This window comes from Pongo pygmaeus, chromosome 20 (genome assembly GCF_028885625.2).
Source record: "Pongo pygmaeus isolate AG05252 chromosome 20, NHGRI_mPonPyg2-v2.0_pri, whole genome shotgun sequence".
Lineage (NCBI taxonomy): Eukaryota > Metazoa > Chordata > Mammalia > Primates > Hominidae > Pongo > Pongo pygmaeus.
Genome location: NC_072393.2, coordinates 20632108 through 20641243, shown reverse-complemented (window position 1 = coordinate 20641243; position 9136 = coordinate 20632108).

Here is a 9136-nt window from a genome sequence, read left to right as displayed (position 1 = left end):
TCATCAGCTTCATGTTGTGTTCTGGAGCTTGTCCACTTAAGAGGGTTGATTAAAAAATGGCTCACAAGACACATGCCTGGGAAATGGAGTTTTCTTCTTTGCTCTTAGCAGATCTTGGGCAACCCAATAATTAACCTTCTTGATTTCTCAACTTTCACATTTGCGAAAAAGGCGCCAGTGCCCGTGACATTTCCCTGAAGACACAGCCCTTGTTACCCCCTACAAAGCTCTGAAGTTGTGCACAGGTGGGCCAGGTGGCTGATTTCTCTCAAAAGCAGCTGAGCTCGCGCTCTGGCTAGAGAAGGCAGAGGGCTGCGGCACAAGGGACATTGTCTCAGACATCAGGACAGTTTCCATTGCAGTTTAGGAAAGAAGGCAGCTCCCTGGGCTGGAGATGACGCAACACTATGGAAAGACCCTTGGGTGCGGGTGACAGAGGCAACCCAGCTGCACAGGGCCAATGAGGGGAGGCCGAACCGCCCGATTTGGACAAAGGTGAGGTATACTTCCTAGCCTAATACCCTCCTCAATGCCCAGCCCAGACCTACCCTTCACGTCCCTAGCTGTATTCACTCTCCCTGGCAAGGGGGCGGCATGGAATTGGCTGCCAGCAATGCTTTGGACACCGGTAAGTCCACACCGCTTTGCCCCTACCTCCAGGGCTACGCACCGCCCCTATGCATACTGGGATTGTAGTTCTGAAGCTATCTACCCGTTGGCTAAGAACGGTGACGAGACTACAGCTCCCAGCATATCAGGCGCGGCGCGCACCGCCCTGCCCCTTCCTCTAGTGCTGCGAACCGCTCCCGAGCCTGGTACAGGCTGGGATTGTAGGTCCTGCAGCCTTGTGGCCAAAGAGCTGGGAGTTGCCATGAGACTACATCTCCCAGAAAGCTCAGCGAGGCGCGCGCCACTCTGCCCCTTCCTCCAGTGATGCGCACAGTCCCTGATCCCTGTGCGCGATGGGATTGTAGTCCTGCAGCCCTGCCATCGCTGGCCGGCATTGGTTAAGAAATTTTAGCTCCCGGCATGGTGGGCGAAGGCTCCACCTTCAGCCTCGCTCCTCCATACCTTCAGAGCAGTTCCGCCCTGCGGAGGGGGAGCCTGGCTGTTCTTTAACTTCTCCTACCTGACGGGAGTGAACGTAGCCAGGGCAGCTTGTCTCACCAAGTAATTGTAATCCCGCCTCCCCCAATGTGCTGGTTTTCTGACTTCCAAAGTGCCGGAAGTTTGATTTCTCACAGACCTGCAAAGGTCTGGGATCGTTTCCCAGCCTGCTCAAAGTTGCCATGGTACTCACCGTCTGGGAAGCTGGAACACTCAGTGACACCATGTGTTCCTTGAAACTAATCTGTGTCACCTTTTAGGCTTTCGAGACCACTTGAACTCTGACTTTGTGGCATTTATTACCAAATCTACTAAAATGGGTCAACTGTCTGATTTTACCTCCTTTTCCACACATGTTGGTTAGGTAATTTGTTGATTAGACATGGTTTCCTCCAAAAGGGGATTATCTCTTCCTGATTGCCTCCAAGAGAAGGATGAAACGGTTGGGGGCTCTAAGGATCTATTTCCTAAATTTGCGATTCCACACTGATCATTCCTGGGAAAATATGGCATTCTTTTCCATAACCTTAGGCCAGCCTGAGTGCCATTGCAGCTCAATAGGGCTTATGGGACTCCAACTTAGTTCTGATTAAGTTTTATGTAAATATCCTTGTCTGTATTTCACTTGGCTCTACTGGATAAAATGTCTAGGATAAAGTAGGAAGTAAGAAGAATATGGGTGAAATTATAGGTACTGGAATGGGACAGACTGGTTCTGTGGAGGTAGAGAGAGAACAACAACCTAAAACCCAGGGAATGAACAACTTAAACCTCAGAAGCTATGGGGAATGGAGGGGCATTAATAAGTTTTTGTCTTTCTGAATTACTCCTTGTGCAACCCAGAAAAGAGTCTGGGAATCCTGTTGGGCCGGGATAGGAGTAGTATTTGTTAGACCAGAAGGTAAGGCAGAGGCTGTGAATTCATCTCCTTTTGGCTGCCCACATTACCCTTAAGAATCCTTTGAGACTATTCTATCTCTCTGTGATGTAGATGTGGAATTCTAGTGGGCAGCGTGCACACTCAATGCCTAGCTGCCTGAGACCATAGTTCCTTCAAATGATGGATGATATGGTTTGGCTGTGTCCCCACCCAAATCTCATCTTGAATTCTAGCTCCCGTAATTCCCATGTGATATGAGAGGGACCTGGTGGGAGGTAGTTGAATCACGGGTGTGCGTCTTTCCCAAGCTGTTCTCGTGGTAGTGAATATATGTCACGAGATCTGCTGGTTTTATAGAGGGCAGTTCACCTGCACATGCTCTCTTGCCTGCCATAGTGTAAGATGTGACTTTGCCTCTCCTTGCCTTCCTCCGTGATTTTGAACTGACCGCCCACCTCCAGACATGTAGAACTGTGAGTCAATTAAACTTCCTTCCTTTATAAATTACCCAGTCTTGGGTATGTCTTTATTAGTAGCATGAGAACAGGCTAATACTATGGAGAATCGTTGCTTTTTTCAGAAGAGACTCAGTCCCCCATAGGTAAGCTGAAGCTGGAAGCTAGGCAGCATTGATTACATTTTCTCCTTCTGTGAACTGGGGCTTCTCTTTCTGTGAACTGGGGCTCCTCCTTCCCTTTTCCTACCACTTAGAGATGAATCTGTATTAGTCAATATTTGCGTAAATTAGAGACATAGGTAAGGGAATCTTAGACAGCCCGCAGCATAGCTTGACTCTTGCCTATTTTCTTCCCACTTTATGAAATCAATTATGTTGGCACAGAGAGATACCTTAAGATGGGGTCTCTCAGGAGCAATTAGAGCAGCATACTTCTAGAGAAGCTGATAGGACAGAGCAGGTGTGCCAGTGAGGATCAAAGCTTTTGTCCACATTTTTTAGTCAATCTGTGACAGATGACTTTGGGAAAGATCCCAGATCACTGGAAGGAACCATTAAGAGAGGATTCATGTAGATCAGAACACTTGGGTGTGTGTTCATCAGTGACCTTCTAAGTCAAATTCTCAGGGTTAAGTCTGTGGTAGGGCTGCAGAGCAATGATTCCCTGTGAAAGCCTCTGATCATGTGTAAAATATGTGGCTCTGGCACAGGGAGACATCTTTATCTGACAGAACATCGTACTTTTGTGGATGTGAGATTCTTTGCCCTTCCTTAGCAGAGCACCACTGACTGTTTGATAATCGTGCATACATAGGCCTTTATGTTTTGAATTTCTTAAATATTGGAACAGGAAAAAACATTTTTATCCACTTTCAAATTGAGTAAGAGCATGAGCAACTTCAGGGAAAATGTCACAGGAGGAAACTCTGCGGCCCTGTCCATCCCCAGAAACCTCCAAAATCCTGATACAACCTGTAGAATTCACCTTATCAACACCAATTTATTTTTCTGTATAGATTTACCTTTCATTGGACCTTTATTTTGTTCTATGTCGTGAAGAATGAGTCATTTATTTCCTTTGTGATAGGAACATCAATTTTTCACACGTCAAGTATTAATGATGCCATCCTCCACTAGTTTTTCCTGCTTATTAAATTTTTGCTGTGGTTTCAATATTTGTGTCCCCCTCCAAATTCATATGTGGATAGTATTAGGGATGTGACCTTTGGGGAAGTGACTAAACCAAGAGAGCTTCATCTTCCTGAATGGAATAAGTGAGGTTGAAGGGAGTGTCCTTGTCTCTTTTGCCATGTGAGGACACACTAAGAAGGTATCATCTGTGAGGAACTGGGCTGTCACCAAACACCAAATTTGTTGGTGCCTTGATCTAGCACTTTCCAGCCTCCAGAACTGTGAGCAATAAATTTCTGTTGTTTCTACATTACCCAGCCTAAGGTATTTTGTTATAGCAGCCTGGATGGACTAAGACAGTTTCTTAGACACTTTAGTCTATTTCTGAATTTTTAGTTCCAATGATCTATTAGCTTTTTTAATCAATCAAGACTTTTCCCAGGGCTGGCCAGTATTATCTGTGTTTTGTTGTGTTTTTTTCTTTTTTCCCACAGTTTTCTTGGCTCTTCTTGTCTTTTCATCTATATGCTGTTTATTTATTTATTTATTTATTTATTTATTTATTTATTTATTTTTGAGACAGAGTCTTGCTTTGTCGCCCAGGCTGGAGTGCAGTGGTGCAGTCTCGGCTCAGTGCAACCTCTGCCTCAGAGGTTTAAGCAATTTTCCCACCTCAGCCTTCCAAGTAGCTGGGATTACAAGTATCCATCATCATGCCTGGCTAATTTATGTATTTTCGTAGAGACGGGGTTTCACTATTTTGTCCAGGCTGATTTTGAGCTCCTGACCTCAGGTGATCCACCCACCTCAGCCTCCCAAAGTTCTGGGATTACAGGTGTGAGCCACCGCACCCGGCCTATATGCTGTTTTATAGTAAAATGCCTACCTCCAATATCTAATGATATCTATATTGGAACAAAATTTAATTTCTAAATTACCTTAAGGACAATTGATATTGATAGTATATTGAGTTTTTCTGCCTAAGAACATGTAAGTTTTCTATTTGCTTATGTCCTCATTCATATATTGTATGAACATTCTGTCTTTTCTGATATTCTGTAAACATTTTTGTAGTATGGATTCCTAGATAGTTTATTTTATTCTGCTAAAAAGTAATCTGAGACACAATAAAATTGTAAAGAGTTTGAGTAAGAGCAATTGATTAATTATAAGACACCAGTCTAAAAGAGGTTTAGTGCTTCATTGACAGTGTAAGAGGCAACTATTTATTGGGAAAATGTAGAAACAAAATAAATTATTTGATTAGTGGTAGTTAGAAACTTGTTTCTTCTCAGTTTTTTGTTTATTTGCCTTGTTGAAAAGTTCCTAGTTATATAAGGTAGTTGGCTACTTTTGATTGGTTGAGATTCATTTCTGTTTTTCTTTTTTTTTTTTTTTTTTTGAGACGGAGTCTCACACTGTCACCCAGGCTGGAGTGCAGTGGCGCCATCTCGGCTCACTGCAAACTCCGCCTCCTGGACTCACGCCATTCTCCTGCCTCAGCCTCCCGAATAGCTGGGACTACAGGCGCCTGCCCTCACGCCCGGCTAATTTTTTGTATTTTTAGTAGAGATGGGTTTTCACCATGTTAGCCAGGATGGTCTCGATCTCCAGACCTTGTGATCTGCCCACCTCGGCCTCCCAAAGTGCTGGGATTACAGGCGTGAGCCACCGCGCCCGGCCTTTCTGTTTTTCTTTAAAATAGGCAGCTACAAGAAAGAGTTCAAGTTGAGTTTTGCTTGTGTTTGGAAATCAAGCAAGGTTGAGGTTACTTATGAGGCCTAACTGATTTGGTCTGCTCAGGAATTCTTCAGGCCTGACCTCCATTTTAATTTACCTTAACAATCTTTTTGTCATTTTATTTTCCATTCCAACGGAAATTTATGAATTATTATTGTTGTACATAGGTTGGCGCATGTTGTGTATGTCATGAAGGCATGTCCTGCTTTCAAACTGATTTGTAGTATCAGTTGATACATTGAATTTGCCACATTTATTGGAATAATAAACTGCTATCCCCCAGTTACAGCAAGAGCTATCAGTTCTGGGGAGATCAGGTTGAAGATGAAGCACAAGTGAAACAGCTCTTCAGGCCAGGTGCCGTGGCTCACGCCTTTAATCCCAGCAGTTTGGGAGGCTGAGGTGGGTGGATCACTTGAGATCAGGAGTTCAAGACCCATCCTTGCCAACATGATGAAACCCCATCTCTAGTAAAAATACAAAAATTAGCCAGGCGTGGTGGTGCACACCTCTAATCCAACTACTTGGGAGGCTGAGGCAGGAGAATCACTTGAGCCCAGGAGGGGGAGGTTGTAGTGAGCTGAGATTGCACCACTGCACTCCAACATGGGTGACAGAATGAGACTCTTCTCAAAAAATGAAGAAACAAAGAACAAAAAACAAAAGAAAATCAGATTTTCAAGCTACACATGCAGTAAAAAATTCCATATGGATCAAATGAGTCATTATCAAAAATTTAAAATACTCATAGCTCATCACTATGTAATATGGACATTATAAGACAAAAAACAAAACAAATACCCAAAGACTTTTTTTTTTTTAATTTAATTTTTTTTTTTTTTTTTGAGACAGAGTCTCGCTCTGTTGCCCAGGCTGAAGTGCAGTGGCGTGATCACGGCTCACTGCAAGCTCTGCCTCCTGGGTTCACGCCATTCTCCTGCCTCAGCCTCCAGAGTAGCTGAGACTACAGGCGCCAGCCACCATGCCTGGCTAATTTTTTCGTATTTTTAGTAAAGACGGGGTTTAACCGTGTTAGCCAGGTTGGTCTCGATCTCCCGACCTCGTAATCCAGCCACCTCAGCCTCCCAAAGTGCTGGGATTATAGGCGTGAGCCACGGCACCTGGCCAGACTTTTATTTTTTAAAGAGAGATAAAGTCATTTATATGATGAAACACTGCATTATTTCAGTGTAAAATGCCAACAGAAAATATACAAAATAAAAGAACATAATATATAAAATAACAATGCCTGTAAATAGATTTAATATCCTACAATAAAATAAGATCAATCTAAACCTATAAAATGGAAGAAAGTTTAAAATTAGGCAGATATTATGAACCAGGTGAGAAATTAATATGTGTCAATAAGCATTTAATGTATCTTGTCTTAGATTTTATATTAAATAATAAAAAGTAACAAAAAAAGTAGCATGGTAATTTCACCATGATTTTATCAAACTGCAAAAAATAGAAACACTTCAAAAAAAAAAAAATAGAAACATTTCTCCGTTAGAGAATGCTAATTAGTTTGTATCCACTAATTTGTGGATATCGGTCCTCCCTGGACTCAGGCTGAGAGAGTAAAGAGCTTCAGCTTTTTCTGAATTTAATGGAGAGAATATAAATACATATTCATTTTGATACACTGTACAATATACAAACATATAAGCATGATTACATGATAATCTTTTTTCTGATTATAAAGAAATGCATAACTGTCATAAGATATCCAAAAGACATCAGATGTCTTACATGAAATATAATACATGAGATGTCAGTAATATTGGCCCTCAAGAAAACCCAGAGTTCGCCATTCTAAGTACATTGTTCAAGTTTTTTTCCTAGGACCACCACAGGTTCTGTCATTTACTACTACAATGAGTGTAAAAGTGTCTGAGAAGTAGCAGATCTTTGTTTTTTCTGCAGGAGCTACATTTTCTGTTTCCAGAGTATTTGAAATGTTTGTTTTTCAGTGCTATAAAGAAATAGCCCTTGAACATAAATTTAATTTATTTAGTAAGGGTATTTTTACTTCCTGCAGAAAGGGTATATTCGCCAGCAGTTTTGCCAAGAGAGTACATCGAACAAAAGAGACAGGGTTATTTATAACCTGATGTATCCACCCTACTGCTGGAATGGGACTTCACATTCTGCATTTGTCCCGATTGGCTAGCAATTTAGAACTTTTTAAGAGACAAAGGTAGAGGAGAACAAAGGAAGTAGGAAGTAACTTGTGGAATGCTGAGAAAGGTAAAAACACTTTTAAATAAGGAAGAGGAACAGGTTATGACCTAATGCTTGCTCGGATCAGTATAAGCATGCCAGGGCAAATATTTAGGAGCACAGATCTTTGAATAAATTTTGCTTCTAAGAGAAGTTACTATTTATTCATAATTAGATGGGGAGGAAAGTTTTTGAAGAGGAACCTCTACTTTACTTTTTACACAGAGTCCAGGATCTATAAGGCCCTAGTTGCTATAAAGCTCCCAGTTTCCTTCCCAGGGAAGACTGTATTAATCCATCCTCTGTTTCTCCTCATCTTGGAAGAGTCAAATTCTTGCCTTCCAAGAATTTGGAAGGTTTACATTGTAAACCTAGCAGTGCTGTTTCTGGCTTTGAGTTTAGTTTCTTTGGAATTATCCTGATTTGGATTGGGCTGTGATCAAAATGAGTTTAGGTGACTCTCCTCTCTCTAGGCACAGAGCCCCATAGTCTATCCCTAACCTGAACTTGTGGGTCATTCTCTCAGCCAGTGTCAAGAATGAACATGATGAACATAGCTCTTGAGGATGATTGCCACGTTTCTCAAAGCCCCCTGAGGGCTATAAATCATTTCCCATCCTCAATCTCAAAATGAAACCCAAACAAAGATACAGATTAGCATCCCTGATCACACACCAACTGAACACATTTATTTTTTAATTTATTTTCTCCTGATCACCATTATGGTTGGATGCCTCTTTATGCTAGAAAAGTCCATTTGTATTTCTTTTACTATAGCATGTTTTTATAGGTTCTGTGTCTTATTTTTATTAAGTTCATGTTTTTACTCTTCATTATCAGGAGTTCCTACCACATTTTATTTGCATGCCATTTCTCCCACATTATTCTAGAAGGCTGAAGCCTGTCCACGCATCCAAAAATAGATCTGTCCTGGATCTTTTCTCACAAGTCAGCCAGCTGTCAAGACACCTGAGTTGTGATTCTTTCACCTGGCAGAGCCTCTCGTCAAAACATGAACTGAGCTTCCTCTTATCTTATGGACAGCTGATGCATGGAGGTGGATTTATGAATTGGCCTCTTGCTGCACTCAGACACTTTGGCCAGGACTCAATGCTTATTGCCAAGATGAAAATCAGCAAACTAGCAGTTTGCTTTTATGATGTTCTCCAGCCTGCAACCAAGACAGTTATCCTGGCCACTTCTTCAACTCTGACATAAGGTTGTGCTGATATAAATGCAAACCCAGCTCTATGTCTACCAAACATCTATGTGGCTAGGACTGCAAATGGAGCATTTAAGCACCAGGCAAGAGGTCTTCCCAGTTTCCAACCAGACTTTGTAGAATTTCCCCAAAATACTGACTTGGCCTCTTTCAGACCCCATCTCCCAAAGAGAATCAGAGAGGGGCTCTGGAAGCCATTTAGACTGTCTGGCCTCTTCCCTAGTGAAAATGGACTTGGATAAAAAAAGGCAAACTACTGACCTCAAAGATACCAGCCCAGATACTGAGCATTGACCTCCTGCCTCCCCAGGACAGACGTCATCTGAGCCAGATCAAAGCCCGCACTGTTCCTCCATGTGCACCTTTCAGACATGTT